Below are 13,225 nucleotides of genomic sequence, written 5' to 3'. Positions count from 1 at the left end.
CTCGAAACGGTAACGACTTGAACAACCAAACTTTGTAAGATAATAGATCTATGTATGTACATGTGTTAACACTATTTTGTTTTATCCGGCATAACTTCCGGTCGTCATAGGAAGTACACCCAATTTTGATTTTTTTTAAATATTCTAGTTATTTAGCATTGAAGTAACATTTTAGCTACAGAAATACAAAAGGTCATCTACATGTACACATGGTAAAAAAAAAGTTCTACTTCTGGTGAGACAACTCAAATATCTCAGGTAGCCTTCATTTTAACTATTATAACTGACAAAAACTTGAACATCCAAACTTTGAGGAAAGACAACATTAATACATTATATCCATTTTCCGTTTACAAGATAACTGGCTTTTTTGTGCAGATTAATACATGAGGAACGGAAGACCTTTTTTTTTGCTATAGCAACAAAACTCTAGTTAAGGTCTTCCGTTTCCAACGGAAGACCTTATAGTTATTGTAATGTTTCTTTTTATTAAGGTCTTCCGTTTCCAACGGAAGACCTTATAGGGATTGTAATGTTTTTTATTATTTTTTTTCCCCTTATTTTGTCCACAAGATTTCTCAGAGATGGCTGGACAAATTTTTGTGAAATTTTGTGGAATGAAAGATAATGACAATATCTCTAGGCGTTTTTTTCATTTTGATAAAAATCATTTCCTGTTGTCCGTTTCCTGTACCGCGTTGAAAAAGCTTGTCACCTCGAGATCTCAGAATCGATAAAGACTTGAGCATCCAAACTTTAAGGGATGATAGACCTATATCTGTAGATGTGTTTAACTATTTTGTTTTGTTCGTCATAACTTCTGGTTGTCACCGGAAGCACTTAAAAAATAACAACTTTTACGCATTAAATTTCTTTTCCATAGAATAAATATATAAGTATAAATCTATACATAGGTTGTGTATGCGATGTTATATTAACAAAAAAATTCTACTTCCGGTGAGATATCTCAAGTATCTCAGGAAGCTTTTTGGAAACACATTTTGTAGCCACGAGATCTCGAAAACTATTAATGATCAAGCCCAAAAACTTTCATGGATGGTAGACATTTGATTGAAGATGTGTTTAACCGGTTTCATTTTTTCTTCCGTCACTTCCGGTCCACACAGGAAGAGTTCAAACAAATTGAGCTGTTTATCAGTTTATCTGTTTTCCTTTGATATTTGTAATGAAGTTGATGAATAAATAAGTAGAAAGGGAAGTACAAAAAAAAATTAGATAAAATTTACATTGAGCACTTCCGTTTGTCTGTTTCCTGTCCCGAGACAAAAAACCTTGATTCCCAGAGATCTCAAAAATGGTGACGATTGGAACAATCAAACTTTGTGAGATGATAGACTTATGTATGTACATGTGTTTACACTATTTTGTTTTGTTCGGCGTAACTTCCGGTCGTCACCGGAAGCACTTCAAAAATTTGTTTTTTTCATATTTTATTCATTTTACATAAAATGAAAATATCAGTATACAATTTTACATATGTTATCTATATAATGTTAAATTAGCAAACAAATTTTACTTCCGTTGAGATATCTCAAATATCTCTATGTAGTTTTTTTTTTTTTTTTTTACAAATTTGATGTCCGCGAGATTTTTGTCACTGTAAGTGATTTAGACACGAAGCTTTCATGATTTATAGAAATTTGATTGGCAATGTGTTTAACGGGTTTTATTTTGTCAAAATTCCTCCGTTTCCGGTCCCCAGACAAAAAATATTGTTTCAAAGAGATCTCAGATTTGGCAGAGACGTGAACAACCAAACTTTGAGGAAAGATTGACTGATGATTGTACAAATGGTTAACATGATTTGTTTAGTTCGGCGTTTCTTCCGGTTGTCACAGAAAGTACTTCAACAATTGATTTCTATTTCATTCTCGTTGTTTTACTTTTAAGTAACGTCTGGATATATCATTCAAAATAATTATCATATCCACTATTTTTTCTATGTGAGAGAAGCAACGTCTTACAGTTAAATTGATACATTTATATCAAAACGGAAGAACTTTTTGTTGCTTTTGCAACAAGAGTCTAGTTAAGGTCTTCCGTTTCCAACGGAAGACCTTATTGTTTTCGTTCGGTTTCTTTTTCCCTATTATTATTATTTTTCTTTTTTTTTCTTACAAATTTTGTGCACGCGATTTCTCAGAAACAACTTGACCGATTTTCATGAAACTTTCAGATATAATAGATAGTCATCAGAACCTTATAGGTTTTTCATTATATTGATGACGTCACTTCCGTTTTTGAGATATTAACGTTTTAGCGATTTTTAAAGGGGTGGCTTGTTCCTCTAACTTCTCCTAAACTATAAAAGATATCGAGTTCAAACTTTCAGGGATAGTAGACAAAAGATTGTAGATTTGCAATTTTATTTTCATTTTGATCTAGCTTAAAAGGCGTTGAAGCTCGCCTGGACCCGAAAAATGTCGTATTTTTTCTGGTTTTCTTTGTTTATCTCTTTTCTAAAAAATATTTTGTTAAGACATGTAATGTAAAAAAGGATTATATTTACCGGACCTTTCATTCGATATCAAGAAAAAGGGGTTAGCCCCTTAAATTAGGGGACCAAAGGGCTCTAAAGTCTTTTATCTGTAGCCCTTTACTGCGAGATATTTTGTGAAAGGTTATAGAAGCAAATGTGTTTATCTTACAGTTATGTATCTAGGTTATGTAATGATTTTATCATGTGTCACGTGATTAAGGGTTTTTTGGGGCCAAAAGTCCAAACTTTTGATCACCCATATCTCAGAAGGGAAAAATATTTTGAAATGCAGTACAGAAGAAAAGTTGTTCAAAAAGATGTTCTTAACCAGATGCTATCTTCAAATTTGCGCCAAACGGCCACCATAAGGAGATAAGGGATCAGCCCCTTAAACCTTCTTTCTCATATATCTCCAGAACGGTAACGAATTTTTAAACACTTGTTGACAAAATGTTTTCAGAAATAAATGTCCTTTTATTTGATTTCAAGAAAAAGGGGCTGGCCCCTTAAATTAAGGGATCAAAGGGCTCTAAAGTATTTCATCTATAGCCCTTTAATGAAAGCCATTTTGTGAAAGGTTATTAATGCTAGATTAGGTATAATACGTTTATATATTCTAACAATAAAATGATTTTCTCTTGTGTTACCCAATTTGAGTTTTTAGAAACCAGATGTAAACAAAAATAATCTTTTCAATCTTAATTGGAGGAAATGCAAGCATTTAAAAAAGGGATGTAATAGAACTTATAAAAAGCGATGCAATAAAGCATTAGTACTTCACTCCATTTTCCATATCATGTTTTGTTGTCGAAAATCAAAGTCGATGATGTCATATTTTCTTCTAAAAATTGGACGGAATACCTCCTCGTTGCTCGCCACGAGATCGAGTCTAGTTATTATTATTATTCTTAATTTTTTTCCCCGATTTTCTCAGAATTTTGTCTTAAATGTAAGATTCAGACTTAGTTAAGATTGCTTACTTAAGTGGATCGCAAAATGATCTAAGAAAAAACTTAGCTAAGATTTGTCATAGTAACTCACGCGAGTTTTCGACCGAATTCGTTAAAAGTGGAACTCTTCTTCGTTTGGAGATTACTATCGGCTGTATCGTAAACATTATTATTTATCACAAAGTTAAAAAAAATATATTTAAAAGATGCTTCACACAAATATTAGCACAGTTTCTTACTGGATAACATGTCAGTCATTATAGAGACGTGTTAACACACTTTCACTTTAACAAAGGGAAATAAATTCAATAGCAAGTCCATGAAAGGAAAAACCTAAACTATAAAAAGAGAACCCGAGGACGAGGGAGCCGCCTTCTTTGCTGAGCATTTCTTCTAAAAAATTCAACGAGTGTCACCATTTTGAACTTACTTAGTAACAATCTATATACTAAGGTCTGCCTAACAGCAGTCTTAAGATTTAAGATAATATTTCAGACTTAACCCTAAGTCATTTTTTTGTGATCCACTTTAAGAACAATCTTAAAATTTAAGTGCAAATTTATTGACTTTAGTTTGACCTAAGATTTAAGACAGTTTCATGATCCTGGAGCCAGATTTAAGTTAAAGTTTTCTTAATAATGTTTATAGTCAAGCTATTTTCAAACAAAATTATAAGACGTCGTCTTATCTATATGGAACCCCAAAACAAGTTTGATGTAAAAGTGACCGCGATTTATTTTAATGAATGTTTACTACAGCAGTCTCTTATTTTATTTATTAATGACAGTATAGCCCTTCTTTCATGCTGAGTTTTTTTTAGTTCTTTTTCACGGTCATTGCTGATTCGAAAATCAAACTCTTTAAAGCTCAAGACAAAAAAAACCCCCAAAAAACAACAAACAAACAAACAAACATAACAAAACGAAAGAAAACACCCGAGAAATAGAATTTCAAAACAATACGAAAAGCCGGCTCCAATGTGCGAGTTCTTGCGCTTTGCTAATAATCCTCGTTGTTACAGAAAATCATAGATGATAAGAAAAAAATCTCGCCGTATATTGTGACCAATGATGTAATTTGCATACAACATATGTATATTCTAGGTTGATGCGCTAGAAAATCATTATTCCTCGCATGACGCTTTTTATTTCACAGACCTTTATCCTAATGCACGTTATTTCAACACGTCGCACCAAGTGGGATTCTTTTGATATTGTAGAGTAGTCAGCTATCAATGTACCGGTGTCTTGTAGTGAGACTTTCCCATACTTAGATGTCACTGGGGATAAGCAATATCGTGAGAGCAAACCTCTCCCAACCCCCTTCCCCCGCGTAGAATTTACATCAATTAGGAATAATAGGATTTTTGTTTGATATTCTTAATAATCAGTCTTCTTGCAAATTGCAATGTGTACACTCAAGTCTCAAGTGAGTGTCATGTTATGTTCGTGCCGTCATCTAACTAATCAGATTACGCGAGTCTATAAAAACTTTTTATTTTAATTTCACCATTTATATTTACTTTTATTTTCAAAAAACGCATTTGGAAACTTGAAATGATAAAAAATTATTTATTCTGATAATGCAATACAGAATACATTACTGTGAGCAAGGAAAATGTTAAACAGAGAACCATATTCATCAATATGAATGTTTAATTTGTAAAGAATGCCTGAGTGTTTCACCCTGCATAGAAACCAGAAACAGTTGAGTAATGTCTTATGTTAAAGAACGTTATAAATATTACTGTTGTCCTTTGATCTTTCGGTAATTTGAGTAATTTCATTTTGATTATAAATTATTCATTTATTTTTTTTAATTGTTTAATTTTTAATTGTTTTTGTCTTTCATCGTTTTCTTCTTTTGATTGTGTTTCATATTGTAAGCAAAGTCCATCCTACGCGTGATCTATCACATGGTCTATATTATTTAGTATGTCATTATTTCATTCGATCCTAGGTCTATTTTTTTAAGAATGGCAATAAAACGAGACACATTAATTATTATACAATGTGCAAGAAATCAATAAACGGAATTCGTAACTAAAATATATTGGTTTCGATTTATAAAGACATCATCAGTCAATGCTAAAATGTTATTAAAAATAAATCGTCAAAATACACTTAATTACACCTTTTGCTTGGGATTGCGTCATACTACAGAACAAATAATTATAATGTTCCGTTACCAATGCCTTAGTAGAAAGTCCTACAAATACATGAGATTTTTTAATAAATTAAAATGATTTGATCATGAAAAAAATGCAAATATAATTATGATACATTTACGTAAAACACTACATCATATGAGTTTGCTGTACAAAAGAAGTAAAAAAGAGGGGAAAAATGCTTTGCAGTTCATTCAATTAGCTAATGTCGATGATTTAATATGTACAGTAATTAAGTAAAAATCAGAACGGCCATACCCCTCCCAACACAGGTAAAAACGGTCTACACTTATCAAATCACTTTTTTGACTGTTACGTAAGAAGTCAATCTTCAAACTTGAGTGCAAGTGCAATAAATTAACACTGTAACTACTATCGAATCGTTGAATTATTTATATCATCATTCTTATTACTTAATTGCTAATGTTTGTTTCTCTTAAAAAAAGATATTTTCATTGAAAAAAAAATATGTTAGACAATTGAGAAAAAAAAACACCTATCTGTAAATAATTTCGAAAAACCAAGCCATTGTTTGAGGAAGTTCAAATAAATTCCAGAACGTATATCAAGTGACAATGAACAATATGAAAACAAATTCATTTTACAATAAAATAAATCAATGCGTACTAATAAATGTGATTATTTAGAACTAACTAATTTTATTATACTTGATGCAAATTCATTTTTATAAAATGCCAATAATCTTGAAATTCATAGAGTTGTAAGATTACGAACGAAAGGAAACGGGATCTTTTCAGAGGAATGCCATTTCAAATAACTGCAAACATTGCTAAATTAGTCCAAAATTTAAATTAATAAGTCCAAAAATCTTGGGCAACACTTAGTGCGCAAGATGTATGCAGAGTTTTTGTCCGTCAAACCGGAACTCTGGCATGGTTACAGTTCTGCAGATATCTCAAAACAAGTTGATGGTGTAGATAACCATAACAACTATGTTTTTTGCAAGTAGGAGTTATATCAAGATTAAACTATTAAACTATTTAATTAAACCATATACTTTTTTACTTTTATTTTCGAAAAAAAAAAACAAAAACAAAAAAAAAAACGCATAAAAAATCGAAGTAATTGAAAACTATTTATTCTAATAATAGAATACAAAGTACATTACCATTATCAGAAAAATGTGAAACAGAGAAAGTTTATTTTTTTAGAATGTCTGAATGATACACCTTGCTTGCATATTCTATTCTTCAATTTTTAAAAAGTCTTACAAATATATGACACGACAGTTTATCACTTATTGATCATACAAACAATAAAAATCAAAGGTATATTTAGTCCAAACACTACTTTGTTACATACATACTAGGAAGTTCCAAGCCTGTGTTGGTGTAAATTCATATCCTATTAATATAACCCAAAACCTCTCAATTATGAGAATATGAAAAAAATAACATGATTAAGATAAAATGAATCAATGGTCACCAAAATTGCGATAATTTAGAACAAACTAGACATTTATTGATCGTCTATCAATTGTTTTCTGTTATACAATGTACCTGATTTGTATGCCGTGTGATGTACGCGCACCTCTTTGTTACGAAATAATGTTCTTATAGTTGGTGCAAATTCATTTAAATCAAATGTCAATAAACTTGTATTTCACAGAGTTGTAATACTAAATCTGTTGATGTAGTTTGCAGATAGTAATTTCCAAAAGTGACCAAATTTCCTACAATGCTACTCGAAAACGAATTTAATATCTTAAAAATACACACCTATAAATCAGTTCTTGAAGGCTTTTTCACATATTACCAAATTAAGATAAGAGCATGGTCGGTCATTCCACAGACCATTACTCAACATATCGATACAGTCCCTTTCTGCTGCATGGCTTGGGAACACTAAACTTGGTTCTTCGGGATGCCAGTTAGTGAAACTCAGGGATGTGTTCAAATGGTCCCACCTATATTGACCTTCAATAAGTAGGTCATTCAAACCCGTCCATGCTGTACAAACAAACGGATTGGAGCCACAGTTTGCTGAAAATTAGAGAGAATCAATAAACAAAAACTCAAAAGTTGATATCAAATTTTAAAAAAAGATGACTGACAAAGTAATCAACATTCTTGATTCACATTAAGCTATGCTTTAGGGTGTTTGTTCAGAAAGAAAGATGACACATCTATCATATACAAAGGATTGGCGCAATACACGAATATACAAACTAAATCCGTAGCACACTTTCACTAACGATTGATTTACCTTTATCAATAAATGTTTTAGCGATCCATTCAGCTTCGACAGCACTCTCGATTTCCACCATGTATGAACACATTTTCCGACATTTCAACTGTGTAATGAAATAAACAATCATTCAGAAATTTGTTCTTCTTGATGAATAAGATACATTTTTGCATTGATCATTAAAATTCTGTTACAGCTTTCCTAAACCAACTGACCTCTGTGAATTGTTGATACACACAATTTTTTTTTTAGAGTAACGAGTTCAAATACTGTATCGACCTTAACGATATCGATAGCAGGGATGGGGTAATGTTTCATGTACTTATTGAATCATAAATGATTATTCTACAATAAAAAAAAATGTTCTTTATGATTACAAAGTTGTCTGCAACCCATTGTCCACACACTAACATGTTTATGTTGTTTAAACTATTATATCATTCTTATGAATTGACCGTTAAGATAACTAAGGATATGGCATTTATTATGGTTTTTATTCTTTGTTTGCCATTTATTTGTTCACAGGTTGGGTTAGTTGTTATAAACAAGTACAAATAAGAGCCCTAGGTTCATATACAGGTAGACCTAAAACTCTTCAGTTAACTTTGATAAATATTTTTGAATTATTTTTTTTAATCAAAAATATTTGTGTATGGTAGTTTACACAAACTGCTAATATGGCAAGTTTAAATGTTTTAGAGCATTTGATAAACCTCAAAATTCTGAAAAAGGACAATTTAAGGCCAAATGCATCCACTGTTTAATAAAAATATGATGAAGTTTGAAGTGAGATCAAATTTTGTAACACATAAGAAAGTATGTATGTATACATGTATCATTTACTTATTTCTCCAAAAAATCTCATCACTTCCCTTAAATAATGCAAATAAACCACAAAGTAATTTATTCTTAATTCTAAAATGCAGGGGGGTCAGATTCTCATGTGAGAAAGGAAAAAGATAAAAAATGTCTGAATTTGTAACGAAGAAGGAGAATGTTCAAACTTCAAATATATAACAAACACCGTAAAAACTAAAAATGGGTTCATGACATACTGTACATTTTCATACATGCTTACGTTTGTTTGCGTATAATTAAAAAATGTTGTAACTGATTAATGGGTTCTAGACAGATTTGTAGATTGCTATACATGTTTATGCTTTGTTTGAATTTCAATAAATGTATTTTTCAAATGTAATTTGTAATTAAATTCATTATTTGCAAATTAATAGTAATCTAAATACATTGTAATTACATTTGAAAATTCCTGTAATAGTCATGGTTATATTATTGAAGGTTTTGAGCAAGTAGTTGTAGTTTAATTAATTACTTCCCAATGTTATTGACTCTTTCCCTGGTCAATAAAGAGACAATAAAATTTAAAAAAATATATATCTAACAAGGATATTTACACGCTTGATATGATATCAAGATATCTTTTTATTTAATTAGGCAGACTCTTGATATGATGGTAAAAATTGAGAATGTAAAACGTAAAAGAAAATAATTATAGTTTTAATACCTCATAAAATATGTTATAAATGATATTAAAAGGGTTAGACTAGCTGTATATATTTTCCACCAACTCTAACTTATTGAGTCATATTTTAGGAGGTGTAAGTTTTCTTAATCCATATTTTTTTAACGTACAATGCAATATTTCGACTACACTTAGACAGGTATATACAAGAGGTGATCATATACATGCACCACAATAATATTAATAGAATTATCTTATCTTTCCATTGACACTGTTTTTATACCCGTGCTTCAGCCCAGGTGGATTTTGTTTCAAGTAGAAGATAACAATGACCGCCGAACTCCACCCAGTCATTCTCGCATCCTACGATATAAGTTTATATGATGCTTTAAAAAGTCGCAATGTATAGTGGTTTCACACCTTCAAAACATATAAGTTAATATATCTATCAATTTTTCACGCTAAAATGTTGATGCCCTTAAATAGTAATTATGATGGTAACATTGTTTGTTTCAAGTATTAAACAAGCATAAACATTTAATGACCATCGCCATTTTTTTTTGGGGGGGGGATGTTGGGTCTACTCTTGTTCTATTTACAATACATACAATTAACTACGATCTACTCGTTTATTCATTTATTCTCGCTTTGCGTAAACATTTATCTTGGATGAGTTTGTCTTTAGCTAATTTAAAACTCAGCTGAATGCTAACCGTGAAACAATATTTGATCTTTAAAGTACTATTATTTTATAGTTAACATTTCACTATATTAAGAGACTTGACAATGCTGAAGGTACTTCACTACACCTAGACTTTTACTTTTTAAGGCACCACGTCACATGAATGCAATTTAAATGTTTTGTAAAATTATTTGTATCAGCTGTTCGTCTTCATAGCTCAGTGATTAGAGTATCGGGCTTTTAAGCCGCAGATCACGGGTTTGAATCCGCCTGGGGCTTTTGTACAATTTTTTTAATGCTAAATTGTTTCAAATCCGAAATTGCAATTTTCCCCCTATTTGACAAGTATAACTGATATCCATAATGCTATTTATCTCAAAGATTAATTTATTTTCTGCTGATTTGAGACACTATGTCAAGCTGTAGTGAGCAACATTAAAAACACTCTTAAATTATACCTTAACATATAAAGTATTCCCGATAATCCAAGTAAATTGACTATTAAGAAAGAAAAAATGTCGCTGAACTATACCTTTTTGATATGCCACATTTCCTTCATATATTGGAATAGTCATTAAATTCGAACTGCTATCAAAGTCTGGAAAATGAAGTCCAATACACTGACGACTCTTGGACTTATATATGAATTCCTTACAACAATTGTACATTGAATAACACTTACACGCTGAAGTTCAAACAATGCAACACTGTAATTTGTTAACTGAGTGGAGTTATTTGGGGAGAAGAAAATGTCCCTTAACGGAACCTGGATCTGGGCAGTTAATACCGATAGCATAATTAGAATATTAAAGAAAAAACTAAACATTATTTAAAAAAAAAAACTCCTGGTTATTATTTGAAAACCGTTTTTATACGACAGTCGACGATGTAATGAAGCTGTTGTCGTTGTGTAGGCAGTATTTAGAAATATAAAGAAAAAACTAGACACGATCTCGTTGCGAGCAACGAGGAGGTCTTCCGTCTGATTTTAGAAATTGAGATTGATGTTCGATCTTGCTATTTAACAGCTATACATGATTTAAAACAGGAAAAGAGGGTCTACATTTTAAGGGCCAGGTACTATTTTGTTTCAGGTGTAAGAGCTTTGTTCAACAAGTGTTTAGAAATTCGTCACCGTTCTTGAGATATCTGTGAAAAACGTTTAAGGGGTCGGTACCTTATCTCCTAATTGTGGCCGCTAAACCAAATTTTTTAGGTTGCATGTTGTTAAGTACATCATTTTGAGCATCTTTTCTTTTATACTGCATTTCAAAATATTTTTCCTTTTTTAGATATAGGTGATTAAAGTTTTGGACTTTTGACCCCTAAAAATCTCTAATTACGTAACCCATGAGAAAATCATTATATTGTTAAGCTACATAACTGTTAGATAAACATATTTGCTTCTATAATTTATTACGAAATATCCCTCGGTAAAGAACTATAGGAAACAGACTTTAGAGCCTTCTAGGTCCCTAATTTGAGGGGCCAGCCCCTTTTTCTTGGTATCAGATAAAAGGTCATTGGATTATAAAGACATTTTGTTCAACAAGTGTTCAGAAATTCGTTACCATTCTTGAGATATCTGAGAAAGAATGTTCTAGGGGCCAGTCCCTTATCTCCTTTTTGGGGCCGCTGAACCAAATTTTTCAGGTTGCATGTTGTTAAGTACATCATTTTGAGCATCTTTTCTTTTAAACTGCATTTCAAAATATTTTTCCTTTTTGAGATATAGGTGATCAATGTTTTGGACTTTTGACCCCTAAAAATCCCTAATTACGTAACATATGAGAAAATCGTTATACTGCTTGGCTTTATTATTACAGATATTTATGTGAATATCGCCGATATTTTGTTGAAATTGGTAGTGTAATGCATTTAATTCTCAGCAGCAAAATGTCACAAACGGACACAAGTGAATTTATTTACATTTCAAATCGTACGACTGTAAAACGTATTATATTCATTGGTGGCAGCTTTTTCCTTTATTATACGAACTATGATTTAAATCAATGGTTTGATGCATCGTTAACCAATATAATTGGAAATGAAAATAATAACGAATCAATGAGCATTGGAATGTGTGATAACGTATAAACACGAGAAGCATGTGTCCTACAGCGAATCGGTTGTCCACTAGCGCGGCATCTCCTCGGCCCGTGTTATGAAATTGTACACTCAACGTGGTGGGTTTGAAATGTTTGCAGTTTGATAACTGAATTTTATTTTCCAACAAAAAAACCATTTCATGACATAGACAAGATCACAAAGAACGCCCTATTTTCAATGACAGTCATACTATCTATTTTTCTTTTTTGAATTACGACAGCAAAACAGCAATACTTCGTAGGTAATGGTATAATCCTTTTTCATTTACTCTTTTATATCGTTAAAATCTGATGTCTTTGTGTTTGCAGCTACATAAATAAACCCGTGTGTGCATTACAGCAAGGCGCATATCTTGTGTATTGGATAAAGGTAGACCGCTCGCTAGTCCAGCCGCGACCCATTTCCTCAGCCGCTGGCAAGGATCGGATACGTATAATTGTTTACATACATGAAGTTCGGAATACAGCTAGCTAGATTTTAAATGCGACTCAAATACATTGCATAGAAGCAATTCTTTTACCCATAATGTGTTTCTCTAGAAGAGAATTAAACTGTTTAAACACTTTCCGAACGCAAGCTATTGTACATGTACACTTGCCTATGGTAGTAGGTAAAGGTATAATCTTTTTTATTTACTATTAAAATCATTAAAATCGGAGTTTTTGAGTTTGCAGCTACATAAATAAAACCCATTTGTGCATTACAGAAAGACGCAAATCTTGTGTATTAGATAACGGCAGACCGCTCGCTAGTCCAGCCGCGGCCTATTTCCTCGGCCGCGGGCAAGGGATCGGATACGTAATTGTTCACATACACAGCTCGGAATTCAGCTAGATTTTAAATGCGACTCAAATGCATTGCATAGAAGCAGTTCTTTTATCCATAATGTGTTTCACTATAAAATAACTAAAATGTTTATACACTTTCCGTATGTAAACTGGTATCCTTTATGCCAGTTATACGCACAAATGCCCCGTTTATTTGCCAAATAAAACACAAACACATGGTAACAAGTTTAGCTTTTTGCACTCACATTACGCAATACACAAACAAAATATTATTGTTACGACATTAATAAGATCATAATGAACATATTTTGCAGCGACAGCTATATTGAAATCTTAACCGC

At 31.8% G+C, this 13,225-nt stretch overlaps 1 long non-coding RNA gene across 1 annotated transcript; it reads right to left on the bottom strand.

Moving 5' to 3' along the window:
* Window positions 1-7,082: 7,082 nt before the first annotated feature.
* Window positions 7,083-9,724, bottom strand: LOC136273282 (uncharacterized). Its single transcript, XR_010711478.1, has 3 exons — window positions 9,589-9,724; window positions 7,844-7,931; window positions 7,083-7,620 (listed from the first exon to the last, which is right to left on the bottom strand). It is a non-coding gene; the product is annotated as an uncharacterized lncRNA (long non-coding RNA).
* Between the last annotated feature and the right edge of the window lie 3,501 nt (window positions 9,725-13,225).

The sequence above is a fragment of the Magallana gigas genome, chromosome 1 (genome assembly GCF_963853765.1).
Source record: "Magallana gigas chromosome 1, xbMagGiga1.1, whole genome shotgun sequence".
Lineage (NCBI taxonomy): Eukaryota > Metazoa > Mollusca > Bivalvia > Ostreida > Ostreidae > Magallana > Magallana gigas.
Note: the sequence above shows the minus strand (reverse complement) of the source record. Positions and strands in the feature narration are given on the sequence as shown.